The sequence below is a fragment of the Lynx rufus genome, unplaced genomic scaffold (assembly GCF_022079265.1).
Source record: "Lynx rufus isolate CCGP_SWC_20201006 ecotype Redwood Valley unplaced genomic scaffold, mLynRuf1.p SCAF_2, whole genome shotgun sequence".
In the NCBI taxonomy this organism is placed as follows: Eukaryota; Metazoa; Chordata; class Mammalia; order Carnivora; family Felidae; genus Lynx; species Lynx rufus.
The window spans coordinates 187,987,647-188,007,564 of NW_025814834.1; positions in this window are offsets into that span (position 1 = coordinate 187,987,647).

Below are 19,918 nucleotides of genomic sequence, written 5' to 3' on the forward strand. Positions count from 1 at the left end.
CTCTTCCAGGGACAAATTACAGGACACTAGCTGATTAAACCAAGTGCCTTTGGAAACAAGTGACCAATGACATTGCTGTTGCTCTCCTCTGGTCACTTAGACACTTGGTTTACCAGCCGATTTTGCCTTAGGCTCTGTGCACCGTGACCTTTAGTTATAAGCCCAACATCAGTTTCCCAATGAACAGTATTACTGGGAATCAGGAAATTAGAGGCTAGCTTTTCATTACATAAGTTTGTGAAATAGAGGTTGAACAATTGCATCATAGTTTGTATAGAGAATAATCAAATGTTATTGCTGCTTTTGTCATTTAAGTTGTAAATCTATAAATATTTATATTATTGCTCAGTAACTTATTTTAAAATTTTCCGGGGCGCCTGGGTGGCTCAGTTGGTTGGGCGGCCAGCTTCGCCTCAGGTCATGATCTTGCAGTCCGTGAGTTCGAGCACTGCCTCAGGCTCTGTGCTGACAGCTCAGAGCCTGGAGCCTGCTTCAGATTCTGCGTCCCCCCTTCACTCTCTGCCCCTCCCCCACTTGTGCTCTGTCTCACTGTCTCTCAAAAATAAATGTTAAAAAAATTAAAAAAAATTTTTCCATATATCCTTTCAACAGCAGTGACTTTTTTAATGTTTATGTATTTGGGGGGGGGGGGAGGGATGAGGAGAGAGAGAGGGAGAGAGAGAGAATCCCAAGCAGGCTCCACACTATCAATGCAGAGCCCAACGCAGGGCTCCATCTCATGGCTGTGAGATCATGACCTGAGCAGAAATGAAGAGTCAGATGCTTAACTGACTGAGCCACCCAACAGGTGGCTCTCAACAGCAGTGACTTTTTAAAAAGCGAATATTTAATAAAAATATATGTATTGTATTTCATCTCTCAAAAAAGTTTATGTAAATGTGTAAAAAGCACAAAATGCTAACACGTACCATCCACTATGGAGGATGTAGTGAAATTACTAGCCACATAAAAACTAAGACATTAGCAGCTACTTATAAAATAGTCAGATTTAACTTGTGTCACTGCACAAGATACATTTAAAAATCATTCTGTTGGGGCGCCTGGGTGGCGCAGTCGGTTAAGCGTCCGACTTCAGCCAGGTCACGATCTCGCGGTCCGTGAGTTCGAGCCCCGCGTCAGGCTCTGGGCTGATGGCTCGGAGCCTGGAGCCTGTTTCCGATTCTGTGTCTCCCTCTCTCTCTGCCCTTCCCCCGTTCATGCTCTGTCTCTCTCTGTCCCAAAAATAAATAAACGTTGAAAAAAAAAATTTTTTTTAAATCATTCTGTTAAACATGGCTTTCATCCAGGTCACATGCTTGTTCTTCTCAATTTCTCTCATTTCAGGGGCACCTGGGTGGCTCGGTCAGTTGAGCGTCCGACTTCGGCTCAGGTCATGATCTCATAGCTTGTGAGTTCAAGTCCCGCGTTGGGCTCTGTGCTGACAGCTCAGAGCCTGGAGCCTGCTTCGGATTCGGTGTCTCCCTCTCTGTCTCTGGCCCTAACCCACTGGCATTCTGTCTCTGTCTCTCTCAAAAATAAATAGACATTTAAAAAAAAAATTAAAGGGTGTCTGGGTGGCTCAGTCGGTTAAGCGTCCGACTTTGGCTCAGGTCGTGATCTCAGGGTTCGTGGGTTCCAGCCCCGCACCAGGCTCTGTGCTGGCAGCTCAGAGCCTGGAGCTTACTTCTGATTCTGTCTGGCTCTCTCTCTCTCTCTGCCCCTCCCTTGCTCACGCTCTGTCTCTGTCTCTCAAAAATAAATAAATGTATAAAAAAAATTTTTAATTAAAAAAAAATTTCTCTCATTTCAATTTCTTGAATTTTCTTGCACAATTTTTGCTGTTCAAGTGTTGGCCTCACTAGTAAAAGAATTATAAAAGCAGTATAAATTATGCCAATTTGACATCCATTAGGATCAGATGCATCAAAGAGAAAATCAGGGATGTTAATGTCAATAATGGGTAGATTTTTTTTCATTCAATTCATTAAATCAAAGCAAGACGTTTGAATGGTCCTACTCTTAGAGGTAAAATATCTGACTTTAGCATTAGAACCACTATAAATTCAGTTGAAGAATTTAATAGTGAAGGCATATTTATTTGCTTTTGTGTTAATAATACAAATATAAATTTGGTAGAGTACACATTAGGGTAAAAACATTGTTTTCACTAAATTAATAAACTTACATAACAGATTAAAAGAAAAACTGTGACTATTCAATCCATAAATCTACTGGAGTTGCTCTGTATTAATTTCACCTACCTGTCATTCTTCAATAACACCAGATGCTACATTTCGCTTAAAGCTCTGGCTTATCCATCACAACTAAAATTGAGAAGTGATTTGCTCAAGCAAATAAAATACAAAAACTACAACTATCTTGTCAGGTTATCAAACCTGCCTATCAAAACCACAGGAATGTTAATAGGAGAGACACAAAATAATTCAAAGAATTACAAATCTTAATGATTAATTTTTTTTATTTTTTTAAGTAATATCTACACCCAAGGTGGGGCTTGAACGCACAACCCTGAGATCAAGAGTTGCACGCTCCACTGACTGAGCAGCCAGGCTCCCCCAAGTCTAAATGATTTTAAAAATTACACATTGCCTACAAGAGTAATCCCGCCCTGTTTTAATCAGAGAGGTCTTAGAGTGTATTTTAATTACTGAGAGAGCTACTGCCCCCTCATATCTTTCCAGTCTGTTTTTGCATGTTTATTTTTCCATATGAAGTTTAGTGTCAACTTGTTGACATTGGGGGGATCACAATTAAATTTATAAACTAACTTAGAGAGAACTGACCTTTAATTACGTTGAATCACCCCATCCAAAAGTAAGAGACATCTTCTCATTTGCTTGTCTACTCTAGTATGTTTCAGATTTTTCAAATGTTCCTCAGATGGACTTTACACATTTTTTTTTCTTTTTAAAAAATTTTTTAAATGTTTATTTATTTTTGAGAGGGAGACAGAGCACGAGCAGGGGAAGGCTAGAGAGAGAGGGAGTCACAGAATCTGAAGCAGGCTCCAGGCCCTGAGCTGTCAGCATAGAGCCCGACGCAGGGCTCAAACTCACAGACTGTCAAATCATAACCTGAGCTGAAGTCAGACACTTAACTGACTAAGCCACCCAGGCGCCCTGGACTTTGCACATTTCTTAAGTTTCCTCCTAAATGTCTGTCTTCTCTGTTGCTATTACCTACCATCATATCGGCTGATTATAATTTATATACCTGATGGCTATTTATTTCTGCCTGTTAATTTTGTGCTCTGCTTTCTTATTGAATTCTTTTACTGAGTGAATGTTATTATTCTCAGTTTTAATGTTTTATTTAATATTTAATACTAAATACAGATAGAGGTAACCCCATACAAAAAGCTCTTTAGGGCACTCAATTTTTTTTGACTGAAGAATAATCGACACACAATGTTACAATAGTTCCAGGTGTACAACATAGTGAATCAACATCTCTATACATTATGTTATGCTCACCACTAGTGAGCTTCCGTCTATCACCACCCAACACTGTTACATCGTTGACGATATTCCCTGTGCTGTACCTTTCACCCCTGTGACTCATTCATTCCATAGCTGGAAGCCTATACATCCCTCTCCCCTTCTTCCATTTTGCCCCATGCCTACCCCCATCCCCTCTGGCAACCACCAGTTTGTTTTCTGTATTCACGGGTCTGTTTCTGCTTTTGCTTGTTTGTTTGGGTTTTTGTGGGTTTTTTTGTTTTTTTAGATTCCATATATAAGTGTAATGATATAGTATTTGTCTTTCTCTGTCTGACTTATTTCATGTAGCATAATACCCTCTGTGTCCATCCATGTTGATATTTGGAATGTGAAGAGATTCAGATTTGGGCAGCCACTATTATCCTTGGCAACCTAGGATTTCATATTGATCTGTAGGGTTTTTCTATATGCCAAAATAAAATGCAAGTGTCTTCATGGTAGACACAGAGAGGCACCGCTCAGATGCCTCTGCAGGAAGAAGTTGTTTTCCAGCTGCAGGGAGCGCATTAGGCAGAGAGCCTCCAGCCGTCAGCTATTTCAGAATGTGCCACATCTGCAGAAAGCCGCCTGCCTGTGACCCGAATCTGGTGACTGAAGGGGCTGTGGGATGTAAAAGTCCAGCTATTTTGGCCCAACATTGAATGCTGTGATGTGTGATACTTGCTCCTGGGTTAGTTGAGGCTTGTAGGACCTTCTCATAGTTCAAGTTCTTCCCCTGCCCAGTCCTGCTTCTTCCCTCTTCCACTCACACGTGTTGATCCCTGGTAAGCTTCTTGTACCTCAAGTTACACCTCAGCTTCTGGAAAATCCATCTGGGATATGGATTGAAAATCCCTTCCTCCATGACTTAGGGTTGGTTGGCTACAATTTTGCCCCAATATAGTCCTGCTTTACTGGCATCATCTGTTGCCCAGAGGTTATTCTCCCTCTTTCCTTGGACATTCGACACCTGGCTCACTGACACTGTCTGCAACACTACCCCTGTGATAATTCCTGGTAACGTCAGTGTACTCAGAGATGTGCCTTCCGGCACCCCAGCCTCTCAGTTCCTTGGTGTCCTCTCCTGCAGTGGCCCTTACATCCATCCTGCCTCGGCCATTCGGCCCCGCAGTCACACCCTAGATTTTGTCATTCCAGATTATTGCAACCCCTATAATCCCAATTTCATACGCTCCACTCTCCAGTCAACTCCTCCTCTATTTCCAACTCACACTAATACTCCGATGATCCTTTGGTTTCACCATTACCTACAATCCATTCACCTTACTGCGTTGTCGTTCCAGAGTGTTTCATGTTCTTCTTTCCTTATTGTTATGGATTGAATTGTGTACCTCCAAAACTCCTGTGCTCCTGTGTTAAAGCCCTAATCTCCAACATGACTGTACTTGGAGACAGAGACTTTAAGGAGGTAATTAAGATTAAAAGAAGTCATAAGGGTGGGGGCTCTAATCTGATGGGACTAGTGTCCTTATAAGAAGAGGAAGACATTATGCTAAGGGAAATCAGGAAATTAGTCCAAGAAAGACAGATACCTTACATCTCACTTATATGTGGAATCTAAAAACAAAACAAAACAAGGCAAGACAAAAAACCAAGCTCATAGATACGGAGAACAGATTGGTGGTTGCCAGAAGTGGGGGATGGGGTGGTCAAAATGGGTGAAGGGGACCAAAAAGTACAAACTTTTGGTTACAAAATCAATAAGTCACAGGGACATAATGTACAGCATGGTGACTAGAGCTAATAATATTGTATTGCATATTTGAAGATTGCTAAAGAGAATAGATCTTAAAAGTTCTCACCACAAGAGAAAAAATTTTGTAAATATATATGGTGAAGGATGTTAACTAAAGGCTTATTATAGTGATCATTTTGCAGTATATGCAAATATCAAATCATGTTGTACATCTGAAACTAAAACGTGATATGCCAATTATACCTAATAAAAAAGGAAGAAGAAAAGGCACCTGAAATCCCTCTTTTTCCACCCACCCACAATGGAAAGGTCATGTGAGGACACAGCAAGAAGGTGACAGTCTGCAAGCCAGGAAGAGAGGCTCCACCAGAAAGCAACACTGCCCACCCTTGGATCTTGGACTTCCAGCCCCCAGAAGTGTGAGAGAATAAATGTTTGTTTTTAAGCCACCCACTCTGTAGTATGGGAGCCTCAGCTTCCTTCCTTACCTTCCACTTCCCTACCCAGTTTAAATTTTATCATCAGTCGTAACGAACCACTCCAAATGCCCTCAACTCCCTTGGCCAGATCTGTTTGCATTACTTGCTTGGCAAAACTGAGACCCTGGCAGAAGCTAATTCTCCCACGCCTGCGTCAACGCTGCAGAAAAACACGGCTGAAAAAACAACAACTGTGTTGACTGCACCACTTCACATTCATGACCACTTACCTCCAGTGGGCACTTAACTTCCTAGTCATTATTCTACATTTATCTAGTCCATTAACTCTCTTACTCTCGTACTTAATTATTTTACATCTTTTCCTCCCCCTTCATACAGGTTTCATCCCTCACTCCCTGCTGCTGACCTTGCTCCTTATTTCACTAATAGAGGCCACCAGGAGAGAATTCCACAGCTCCTGCTATCCAACCTGCCTGTCTGCCAGCATCTGTCCACAGGCACTCTGTCTTCTCTCCCCAGTTGGTGGTGCCCTCACTCTGCTCCTGCATTCTCCAAATGGCACTGATATTCACTCGTTAGTGGATAATTGTTGTCATGGTTTGGAGATGCTGTATTATCTCCCAACCCCCACCCCCCCCAAACCAGAAAACAGTAAGGCAAAGGCTTCCTTTTATCTTGTTTCTCCTTCCAGTTATTACTCTGTTTCTCTGCTCCCTTTCAGAGGAAAATCCCTCAAAATAGTGGTCTGTTCTCACCATCTCTAATTTCCTTCCATCTGTTTCTCCCCTGAAGCCATGTCAGTCAGGTTTTCACCCCTGTTGCCCTTCCAGAGCTGGTCCACTCTCTGCCCTTCTCTTACTCAACTACCAAGCAGCATTTGACAGAGTTGGTTACCCTTTCCTTTCTGAACACATCTTCTTTACTTGGTCTGCTGTTTATCCTTCTATCTCAACAGAACCTCTATTGTTCCTCATCTCCTTTTATGTCCTTCTGGCTTTATTCAAAGATCTCCGTCCCTGTGAAGCCTTACCCTGGCTACCCTATCTAAAATTGTAATCCTCTCCCAGCCTACCACATACATACTTTTTAATCCCCTTTCCTTGTTTTGTTTTTCTCGTTAGCACTAAGTACACTTAAGATAGTATATTTGACCTCCGGGCCATGTTTGTTTCTTCCCATTAGAATGTGAGCTCCGTGGGGGAAGGAATTTTTGCCTTCTTTCCTTATTCACCACTTTATCCCCAGCATCTAGAACTGTGTCTGGTGTACAGCACGTGCTCAGTAAATATTCACTGAATGAATGAACAGTAATGTCAACTTGCCCACTTGTAAATATTCAGGTTTCTACCTAGGCAAAGAAATGTTGTTCATGGGCTTGCACGTTGGTAATTCAAGTATGTTTTTAGTAACAAGCAAAAGCTTACCCGGTCACCATTAATCAAAGACTTCCAAAGAGCTTCTTTCCCAAGTTGAGGCAACTTCATCCCTCAGCAGTGATCAGGTCAAACTGTAAAGGAAGTAGACAAAGCCTTACCAAAACGAGTACAGTGTACTTCCTCTGCTCAACTAGCTCAGGATGGTAGAAAGCCAAATGGGATTTCAAGAAGTAAATTAGCCCAAATGTATATACCGAAATGGTCAGATTTCTTGCCCATAATTCTTAAGGTCACAAAAACTAGAGCCAACAGAAGAACTGGAGAGGCTCATGAAACTTCTTGTTGCACTTCCGGTGGCCATCCACTTGGAAAATATTTATGTATTAAATGGCATGTTGCTACATTATTACAAAACACTACTGAAGTGTGTCAACACTTCTGTTCACAGGAACAAGCAGCTTGAAAGATCACCCTGATAAAAACGATCTACAATCCACAACCTGAAGATTGAACATACTTCAAAGTTCATCAGAGGAAAGAAGCATCAATCAAACTCCCCTGAAGGGAATCGTCCCAGCTTGGACGTACCACCCACGTATCCTGGCCCAGGCTTCCCACCTCAAGAGCACACGGGCACCAGTGACAGCTTTTTATGCCTACTTCATGGACTTTTAACCTTAGCCTTAAGAGCATCTTGGTGTACATTTTATATTGGCTCCGTATATGCTCTCTAGGTGCCAACTGACACTTATCCTAACAAAGGAGTCTGGGAATGGGCCAATTTCTGAGCAACATACGAAATTGCAACGTTAAAGGAGTAATTCTGCCACTAACCTCTCTTTTGCAAGGAAAAAACTTAAGCAAATTAACAATTTTTCCCCACTGGATGAAGAGGGCCTTGCTCAATTCTTACCTCAAAATTTAAAAACACAGGGAGTGTGTTGGCCCCCTCTCTTTTGGCGAAGAGACCGAATGATGACGTCAGTATTGCCAGGTCACCACGGCAGTGGCCCCACTGTCACTTCTGAATGCACAGGGTTGCTTTGGGGTCTTGCTTATAAGGTACAGAAACTGTGCCACTTCAAAGTGGAAAGGATCTTCCCCTCCAGAGAGAAAAGGACTATCTAAAAGATTAGAAAAAAATTCCAAAATCGTTTATGGGCTTTTGTCTGATTACTGTTTTATGGCTTTGGTATGTCAAAATCCAGGGATAAAAATATTACACTTTCCTTAAACTATTCTTTCTGTTCATAAAGAAACTTCTTATTTCCAAGTATTGGGTCACGTCTCATGGGATATCCATGATACTGATGCCCCTCCTCTGGGAAGACTTTTGAAGCCTGGGGATGCAAAACAGTTGTTTTTGATTGCTGCTGGAATAAGACCAATAAAGCCTTCCAAATGCACCGTCCCCAGTGTAATTTCCCATACTTCCATACTCTTTCCACAAATAGCCATTGCCATTAAAGTGTTTCAATGTTTCATTCAAAATGGATTAGTTCCTGTGGCCAGTAGCCAATGTAATTATAATGAATGTTGTATTAATCCTTATGATATTTCCCTGAATTCAGTACACACTGTATCTTAATCTTCCGCTCTTCAGTTGCTCAATTGTCCAATTAGACTGTCGGTGATCATTTATTGGGACTTATTTCATTTGTGGTACATGAGCTGACTTTTGGCATCCAAGGAATTGGTCTGGCGTATGTGATTATGGGGATATTATCCTGGTTACACACCACTTCTCGTCTCTCCCCTAAGCAAAATTATAGAATCTCAGGGAAATAAGTGAAACGGAAAGGCTTTGGACATTAACTTTCCCAATATATGGTGTTGCCAGGTCCATTAAGAAAAATTATTCAAGATTTTAGAACAAAGTTGGTAATGTCACATATAATAATGCTATAGAAGATATTGCAACAAAAAGACTTCTGCCACCAGCAGCGAGGTTCACTAGACGATGCCCTCTTGCTTAAAAACACTGGTACTGGATAAATTTCAACAAATGGATATTCATACACTTTGCTAAGACCTCAAGACACTAAAGAAAATCTCCAGCGGCCTAAAACAAATACAGCTTGTTGGAATTGGTGATATGCCAACACGGGAGTTGGCTATCCTGGGGAAAGTATCCATAGTAGAAACCTAAAGCTTTGGGGGTGAATAGCATCATGGGAAATGGGAGATAAGTCTTGGGCTTATATAAGACAGGACAATAACAAAAACAAAAACAAAAAACCTGCCTGCCTCTGTTATGACTTTGAGTAAAAATAATAATAGTCTGTCCAGAGTTCTAACAATGAACCTGACCTCTCATGAGTCTGGGGTTCAAATTTATACCACTAATCTTACAGATTGTTCAGCCCAATAAGAGCAAGGAATAAAAAAATCTACCACATGAGGAAATAAGCCACCATGAGATAGAGCCAGCAGAAATAAAAACAACAAAACAGTTTAGAGTTTAGCATTTAAAAAGCAAGCAGTGTGATTTACCATAGATTAAAGAACAAAATATAAGATTATCTCATACAAAGCAGAAAAAAGCATTTGATAACAATCCAACATAATTTTGAAGAAAATGATGTTTGTGGAAGGATATGCTTTACTAGATACCAAGACTTACAAGATGTGATAGGACATGAAGGCATTAGTGCAGGCACAGACAGACAAATGGGAGAAACGTACATCCTAGAAACAGACTCACGCACGTAGGGACTGTTGCTATATGACAGAGTTGTCGCTGAAGAACAATGGGGGAAAAAGTTCTTTTTGCTAAGTGGGGCCCAATTGGCTATCTGCATGGAAAGAGTGAAGTTGGACTTCTGTCTCATCTCATATACAAAATTATTTCTAGGTAGACTAAATACTTTGTCAATCAAGACCCAGTCAGGCAAAAGAAACCGCATGTAATGTGAACTAGACAAATTTAATATAAAGAATTACTAACTAATTACAAGGGGATTAACTACTTAGAGGAGTAGAGAACTACAAATAATACAGACATAGCAGATGCAGGGAACAGCCACCACCTCTAGGGCTAGGGCAGAGCAGCCAAGAAAGAAACAAATTTGGAAGAGCGCTCCCCCCCCCCGCCAAGGCTGAGATGCAGACTTCGGAGGTGTAGCTGCGCTCCACTGGTTGAGAGGGAACGGGCTGCAGGCCAGGGCTGGCTGGCAGGAAACTACCCACTGGGGTGCCGGTGAAGCTTGCTGGAAATCACCCGTCGGGTGCCAGCGAAACTCCGTGGGAAGCCACCCAACGGCCAAGAAGCCACTTACTGCACCTGAAGGGAAAGCACGGGAACCAGGAAAAGTACCCTCCTCTTGCAGTGTCTCTTCAGCACCCTCTTCTGGCAAGACTAAGAACGCGTCAGTTGACAAAGGAGAACCATTTATAAGGTCCAGCTCCAGCATTACAAAGCAGGACAAAAGAGGGTGGATTTGGAGCTGAGCAAGTAATAAATTGATAACTACCTAAATGTATAAGTGTGACAATAAAGCTTTTGGAAGCTACTACAATAAAATATTGTTTAAAACAATAAAGATTTTAGAAGATACTACAAAAGAAGAGCCTCATGACCTCAGTGTCCCTGAAGCATTTACACACCAAGCATAAAGGAAAAGATTCATCATTCGATTACATTAAGATACTATTCAACAAAAGATACCATTAAGACAGTGAAAAAATAATCCTCAGAGTGGCAGAAGAAGCCGGCAGCACATGTAATCAATGAAGAACTAGTATCCAGAAAATATAAAGGACTCCTACATACGGCAAATGTATTTTCCAGAGGTAACATCAATATCTCCTACCCTGTATGCCTTTATACAGCCTGGCTTTCTAATTCTCCAGTAGTTAACTGGAACATCTTACCTATCAATAAGAAAAAGAAAAAGGACATACAATCCAATAGTATATTGGGTAAAAATACTAAATAAGCACTTCACAAATGAGGAACTACAATAGCCAATAAATGTATGAAAAGTTCATCAACTTCATTGGATTCAGGAAAACGCAAATTAGAACCACATTGGATACATCCAGCAGAACGGCAAAATTTTTAACATCTGACAGTCTTAAAAGTTGATGAGGAAGTGAGTCATGAAAATGTTCTTAGCCTGGACCCTCTAGAAAGCAGAGCCTGAGACAAGGATTAAGAGAAGGACCAATGCTTTATTTTAGATGTGTTAGCTAAGGGCAATGAGGTGAGGGAAGAAGAGAAGGAAAGCTGGGATGCGTTGTGATGCTTATTGACCACCCCAGATAATGTTGCCATAAACATCTTTGTTCCTGGGATCTGGTTCACATGGGCACAGATTTTTTATTAGTGCTTCGCAACCAGCTTCAAAGAGACACAGAAGGTTGTTTGTGAAACATGGTCATTCTTCATGTGGGTTGTAAGGGTTTCGAGAAGAACTACACTTTGAAAGAGAGAAAGGAGGCTCTCGGCTCCTGGCTTTTCTTGTTTACATCACATGGAGCTACTCCCCGTGGCTCTCTGGCAGATCTCCATAGCGTGGATTTCAGACAAATCTGGAATTGGCTAGGTGACCAGGTGCAGTTTGGGCGCTCAGAAAGAGAAAGAGAGAAAAGGAGGCATTTGAGGGAATCTGAAAGCACATCATGAGGTGTGTGGCACGATAAAAGACATTCACATACACTGCCGATGGAGTGCTAAATTGGTACAACCACTTCAGGAAAATGTTGGGCTATTTTTGGTAAAGTTTAAGATGTATGTAGCCTACAACCTACCAATGCTACTCCCAGGTTCATACCTTTTGGAAATCTGTACACATGTGGACAGATCACTCAAACAGAAATGTTTATAGTAGCATTATTTACAGTAGTCAAAAGCTGGAAGTAACTCAAATGCCCGTCAACAGGAGAATGAAGAAATAAATAGGTTGTTGTTTGTTCTTACTGTGTCATACTTCAGCGTACGCACCGAAAATGAGCAAACTGTGATTACACATAGCCATATGGGTAAACTCAAGAACAAAATGTGAATTAGAAAAAGTAAGCCACTGAAGTAAAATGTACATTATAAAGCCCTTTATGTGATACTCAAAGATATATAAAATTTAACAACATCCTTTTTAAGATTACATAATCTGTAATAAAACGATAACAAAAAGCAAAGAGATTATAACCACACAATTTAAAATAGTCATTATCCCTGTAGAGGAGGGAGAGGAATGCAGAGGGAAGGATCTCCCAAAAGGCTTCAAAACTATTGGTGAGGCTCTATTTTCCAAGCTGGATGATGGACACACTTCTGTTCATTTATGTCTTATAGTCCTCATACATTATCATTCTCTATGGTATTCTTTGTTATATTACTCCTTGGGATACAAAAATAATTTGTTTTATAATTAATAAAATGTGTCAATCTGAAGGATCATCGTTAGTATGGACCTTGAGCAAAATAGGATTCTCAGAGGTGATAATTAAATTCGCGATGCTTACCCACTGTGTAGAAGAGAAATTGACTTGGTCAAGGACTCTAAATACTTGATCTCTATGACAATAGATGCCTACTTTAGAAACACTTATTAGATCCTGAATCAAATAAACATTCTTTTTTTTTAAGTTTTTAAAAATTTATTTAAGTAATCTCTACACCCCATGTGTGGCTCGAACTCAAAACCCTGAGATCAAGAGTCACATGCTCTTCCGATTGAGCTAGCCAGGCACCCCCAAATAAACATTCATATATGTCAAATTTATATACAACAGTCATGGTAGCAAATTCAACTGTGATATTTGCAAAATCACATGTCTCTTGATTTTATTCTAGCCAGAAAGAAGTTTATGCTCATTGGTAAAGAATACCAACATACACTCTGGGAGATTTTTTTTTTAACCTTATTTATTTTATTTGGAGAGAGACAGAGACAGTGCAAGTGGGAGAGGGGCATAGAGAGAGGGAGAGAGAGAATCCCAAGCAGGTTCTTCACCCTCAGAGCAGAGCCCTGTGTGGGGCTCAAACTCACGAACTGTGAGATCATGATTTGAGCTGAAACCAAGAGTCAGACACTTAACTGACTGAGCCACCCAGGTGTCCCTGGAAGATTTTTTTTTTTTAAGTATTAAACCCCAGACTGAGAATTATGATTTATGATCTTGGGCTAGTATCTTATTAAAAAGACTAGGAATAAGATTACACAAGGAATCAAAATTATATTGGAAATAATAATTTGTTTTGATATTTGACAGTAACTAGTTATATATTACGTACTTTTAATAACATATAATTATGAGGGACACCTTGGTGGCTCAATCAGTTAAGTGTCTGACTCTTGGTTTTGGCTCAGATCATGATCTCACGGTTTATGGGATCAAACCCCATGTTGGGCTCTACACCGACAGCATGGAGCCTACTTGAGATTCTCTCTCTCCCTCTCTCTGCCCCTCCCTCTATGGCTCGCTCTCAAGAAACTAAATAAACTTTTAAAAATATGTAATTATTGCAATATCTATACATTACATACAAGCATACCTCAGATATATTGCAGGTTCAGTTCTAGACCAATGCAATAAAGCAAACATAGCAATAAAATGAGTCAAATGAGTTTTTTGTTTCCCTGTACATATAAGAGATGTTTATACTATACTATAGTCTATTAAGTGTGTAATAGCATTATGTCTAAAAAAACAATGTCCATACCTTCATTTAAAAATACCTGGGGCGCCTGGACGGCTCAGTCGGTTAAGTGTCTGACTTCGGCTCAGGTCATGATCTCATGGTTCATGGATTCAACCCCCATGTCAGGCCCTATGCTGACAGCTCAGAGCCTGGAGCCTGCTTTAGATTCCGTGTCTCCTTCTCTCTCTCTCTCTCTCTCTCTCTGCCTCTCCCTTGCATGTGTTCTCTCTCTCTCTCTCAAAAATACATAAATAAAGTTAAAAAAATGAAAAAAAAAACTTTCTTGCTGGAGCACCTGGATGCTTCAGCTGGTTAAGCGTCTGACTCTTGATTTCGGCTCAGGCCATGACCTCATGGTTTGAGTGCGAGCCCCTCATGGGACTCTGTGCTGAGGGTGCGGAGCCTGCTTGGGATTCTGTCTCCCTCTCTCTCTGCCCCTCACCAGCTTGCTCTCTATCTCTCTCTCAAAATAAATAAAAAATCAACTTAAAAAAAACACTTTATTGATAAAAAAATGCTAATCATCATCTGAGCTTTCAGCAAATTGTAATCTTTTTGCCGGTGGAGGGTCTTGCCTCCATGTTGACGGCTGCTGACTGATCCGGGTGAAGGTCGCTGAAGGGCAGGTGTGGCTGTGGTAATTTCTTAAAATAAAACAAGGAAGTTTGCTGCATCTACTGATTCTTTCTTTTACAGAAGATGTCTCTGTAGCATGCAATGCTGTTTGATAGCATTTTACCCCACAGCAGCACTTCTTTCAAAACTGGGGTCAGTCCTCTCGAACTCTGGCACTGCTTTATCAACTCAGTTTACGTGATATCCTAAATCCCGTGTTGTCATTTCAACAATCTTCACAAAATCTTCACCAAGAGGAGATTCCATCCCAAGAAACCACTTCCTTTACTGTTCCCTAAGAAACAGCTCTTCATCTGTTCAGGTTTTACCAGTGAGATTGCAGCCATTCAGTCACACCTTCAGCTACACTTGTAATTCTAGTTCTCTTGATCTTTCCACCACATCTACAGTTACTTCCTCCACTGAAGTCTTGAACTGCCCAAAGTCACCCTTGAGGTTTGGAACCAACTTCTTTCAAACTCTTGTTCAGATTAATATTTTGACCTCTTCCCATGAATCACAAATATTCTTAATGACATCTAGAATGGTGGATCCTTTCCAGAAGGTTTTCAATTTACTTTGCCCAGATCCATCAGAAGAATCACTGTCTATGGCAGCTATAGCCTTAAGAAATGTGTTCCTTAAATAATAAGACTTGAAAGTCAAAATTAATCTTTGATTCGTGGGCTACAGAATGGGTGTTGTGTTAGCAGGCATGAAAACAACATTATCTTGTTATATATTTCCATCAGAGCTGTTGGGCGACCAGGTGCATTGTCAATGAGCAGTAATATTTCGAAAGGATTTTTTTTTTTTTCTGAGCCGTTTTCAACAGTAGGCTGACAGTATTCAGTAAAGTATGTTGTAAACAGATGTGCTGTCATCCAGGCTGTGTTGTTCCAACACAGACAGAGTAGATTTAGCATAATTCTTAAGAGGCCTAGGATTTTCGGAATGGCAAAGGAACGTGGACTTCAACTTAAAGTCACCAGCTGCATTAGCCTCTGACAAGAGTCAGCCTGTTCTTTGAAGCTTTGAAGCCAGGCATTGACTTCTCTCTAGCTATGAAAGTCCTAGGTGGCATCTTCTTCCAATATAAGGCTGTTTTGTTATGCTGAAAATCTGTTGTTTAGCGCAGCCACCTTCACTGATTATCTGACCTAGATCTTGTGGACAACTTGCTGCTGCTTCTCCTTACACTTTTGATGTTATGGAGATGGCTTCTTTCCTTGAAGCCATGAACCCGCCTCTGCTAGCTTCAAACTTTTCTTCTGCAGCTCCCTCGCCTCTCTCAGCCTTCAAAGAATTGACGAGAGTTAGGGGTCTTGCTCTGGATTGGGGAATACTGTGGTTGGTTTGATCTTCTATCCAGACCTCTAAGACTTTAAAGGCTTTCTCTCAATCAGCAATAAGGTTGTTTTGCCTTTTTTTTTTTTTTAAATCATCGTGTGCTCACTGGAGTAGCACTTTTAATTTCCTTCAAGAACTTTTCCTTTGCATTCACAACTTGGCTAACTGGCTTGAGAGACCCAGCTCTTGACTTATCTTGGCTTTCCACACACCTTTCCTCACTACGCTTAATCATTTCTAGCTTTCGATTTAAAGAGACGTATGGCTCTTTCTTTCACTTGAACACTTAGAAGCCACTGTAGGGTTATGAAATGGCTTTGTGTCGGTATTTCCATGTCTCAGGGAATAGAGATGTCTGAAGACAGGGAGAGAAACGGGAACAGCTGGTCAGTGGAGCAGTCAGAACACACACAACATTCATCCATTAAGTTTTCCATCTTATATCGATGAAGTTTGTGGTTCCCCAAAACAACTGTAATAGTAACATTAAAGGTCACTGGTCACAGATCACTATAAATATAATGATAATGAAAAAGTTTGAAGTACTGTGAGATTACCAAAATGTGACACAGACACACAAAGTGAGCAAATCCTGTTGGAAAAATAGCTCAACACAGGGTTGCCACAAACTTTCAATTTGTTAAAAAAAAAAAAATCCATTATCTGTGAAGTGCAATAAATCCAGGTATGCCTGTGATTCATTCATTCATTAATTTTAATCTATACATTAAATTTTTTTTAATGTTTATTTATTTTTAGAGAGACAGAGCAGGAGCAGGGGAGGGGCAGAGAGAGAGGGAGACCCAGAATTCGAAGCAGGCTCCAAGCTGGCAGTGCAGAGCCCAAGCCAGGCTCGAACTCATGAACCGCAAGATCACGACCTGAGCTGAAGTCAGATGCTTAACCGACTGAGCCACCCAGGCGCCCCTAATATATACATATTCTGGTCCAGCCTTGACTATAAGGAAATTCTGGGTCACAAACTGGGATGAGGGGAAAGATTTATAAAAACAAAAATCTCAAGAAACTGAAAATACTGTGTTTATTCAGGTGCTTCCCTGATAATTTCTGTTGAAGGTAAAGAAAGACAAAGTACTTACTACCCAGTAAGCAGTGCAAAAAGGCTTGTTAGCTGACTAGTCAGTCTGAGGCAGAGACCAGAATCCCAAAGTAAGATTCATTTTGAATTGCTCTGTTTTTTTTTTTTTAACATTTATTTATTTTTGAGACAGAGGGAGACAGAGCATGAACAGGGGAGGGGCGGAGAGAGAGGGAGACACAGAATCTGAAACGGGCTCCAGGCTCTGAGCTGTCAGCACAGAGCCCGATGCAAGGCTCGAACTCACAGACCGTGAGATCATGACCTGAGCCGAAGTCGGACGCCGAACCGACTGAGCCACCCAGGCGCCCCAAGAATTGCTCTGTTTTTTATCATAACTGACAGATATTCTCAGTGTTTCCTGACATCAGAAATTAAGAAGAAAAAAATCCCTCTGAGATGTCATATTGTTTTTAAAAATTTTTTTTTTCAACGTTTATTTATTTTTGGGACAGAGAGAGACAGAGCATGAACAGGGGAGGGGCGGAGAGAGAGGGAGACACAGAATCGGAAGCAGGCTCCAGGCTCTGAGCCATCAGCCCAGAGCCCGACTCGGGGCTTGAACTCACGGACCGCGAGATCGTGACCTGGCTGAAGTCGGACGCTTAACCGACTGCGCCACCCAGGCGCCCCTGTCATATTGTTTTTACCACAGAGATTGGCTTGATCTCTCAGGCTCAGAACCCCTAGTCCCAAGGCTTGTGATAATGCCAATATTTGGAAAACATATTTTAGAAAATATCAGAGAGTCACTTATTGTGTCTCTTGTAGGGAATAATGCTAGTTCATAAAACATGCTTTATATTTACTTAAGGCACAACGAGAGGAAGTTCCATCTGTCTGTCTTCCCACAGTTGCTTGTGTTAACCATGGCCCTGGTGATTTTCAACCAGGGCGAAGAAGCGGGTTAGGTGGTAATGACAGCAGAGGAAGGGAATGGGGAAGAAACAGTGATGGAGGCAGAGACTGCAGGTTGATGGCAGAAGAGTGGAATGGAAATGGAGGCAAACAGAGATGGTATAGGTGGCGGAAGCCAGAATGAGGGTTGCCTTAATGACGGGATCAGGATGGGGGGCCCAGTGTGGATGGGTAGAGCCGAGACTTAAAGGGGAATTGAGATGGGGGATGGATACACATCGGGTAAGGATGGCATGGGAATGACAGGAATGCCAACGGACAGGGGCCTGAATATCTTCCCAGGTGAACGGGGAAGGAGATGTGGGTTATAAAAGAACGGAATAAAAATAAGAATGGAATGAGAATGGAGTACGCTGCAATGCGCACTTGTTCCTTCACTCTCAAATAATCATGGGGCAGCCACTGTGTGAGGCACTATTCTGGGTGCCGAGAATTCAAGGGTGAACAAGGCCACGTCTCTTCCCACATGGAACTTAGATTCTAATAAGGAAGATGAAAAATAAACAACTTTCTTATGTAATCTTGTTAGGAGAAGTGCTACAGATAAAAGCCAGATAAAAGGATGGAGTGATGGGTGGTGGTCAGGAAAGACTTCAAAACCCTTCCGCTGTGAATAGATCCCTTCCTCTCTCAGCTGCTCAGGATTCTTTTCTTCTAATATTTCTTCTCTCTTCCTCCATAAATATTTTCCTCTCTACTGGATCAGTCCCCTAGATATACAGAGATAATCTGCTGTTACTTTTTCCCATCTGTAAAAAAATTCTCGTGTCCCCCCCCTCAAAAAAAATTCCCACGTCCCTAACTTGCCCTCCAGCTAGCATCCATTTTACCTTTTCACAGCAAAATTCCTTGAAGGAATTGTCTATCCACCTAACTGCAACCCCTCCCTGTTCTTTCCCTCAGACATACTCCCAGAAGCTTTTGCCCACACCATTTCCTGAACTGCTCTTGTCAGTGTCACGAGTGACCTTGGTGCTATTAAATCTATGGTCAATTCTCAGACCTCCGCTTACTTGACCTTTGACACATTTGACTGTGTCCCCCATCAAATCCCTTTTCCACTAGGCTTTTAGGGTGCTGCATTTTCTTGCTTTTACTCTTACATCACTATCTTTTCGTTCTGAGGCTCATTTCTCCAATCTCTTAATGTTGGGAACGCTCACACTTTGTCTATTTTCTATCTACCTTACATCCTCGGTGTACTAACCGAGTCTTGTAGTTTTAAATACCACCTCCACACCGATGACTCATAAACATACAGTTCCAGCTCAGATCAATCCCCTGGACCCAGACTCATACCTAAATGGATTTCTAACAGCCATTTCCATTAGCACGTCCAAAACTGAACTCTCCATCTTCCCACCCAAACCCATTCTTCCCATTACCTTCTCATCTCTGTGAGTGGAACTAATTCCTTCTAGTTACTTCAGGCGAGAACAACTGGGGAGTTATCCTAGACTCCTTTGTTTTTCCCTCCCCATACTTCCAAACCCAACAGTCCTACAGTATCTACCTTTAAAGTATGTCTGGAATCGGGGTGCCTGGGTGGCTCAGTTAATTAAGCATCTGACTTCGGCTCAGGTCATGGTCTTATGGTTTGTGAGTTCGAGCCCTGCATGGGGCCCTGTGCTGACAGCCCAGAGCCTAGAGCCTGCTTCGGATTCTGTGTCTCCCTCTCTGTCTCTGCCCCTCCCCTGCTCTTAATCTCTCTCTGTGTCTCTCAAAAATAGATAAACATAAAAAAAAATAAGTATGTCTGGAATCTTGTATCACATCCATTGCCAGCACACTAGTCCAAGCCACCAGCATCTCTTGCCTGGCTATTATTGCCCCGAAAAGAATAGTTAGGGGTGGGGGAAGGGAAAGGGCAGCCCAGGCAGCAGAGGGGAGAAGCAGTGTGATGGGGCAGAGTGGGTTTCCAAATAGTATTTAACTATTGGAGCAGAGAGTGCATGGCAAATAGTGGGGAGAGCTAATGTTGAGCTAATGTAGAAAGGGCATCAGGAACCGGGTTGGGGGAGGGGGGCTGTCTGGAATATCACCCTATGGAGCTTGGGTTTCTTCTGAGCCAGTGAGGACTCACTGACACTTCACCAGACTGGCTTCAGCATGGAAAATAGACCGAGCAAGTGGAGGCTGGGGACACCAATTTGGAGGCTGTTGCAGTAGTGTAAGCAAGAGATGGTGGCCAACCGGACTAGGTCAGGACCAGAAAATAGAGAAGGAGGCACATTCAAGACAATTAGGAGTCAGAATG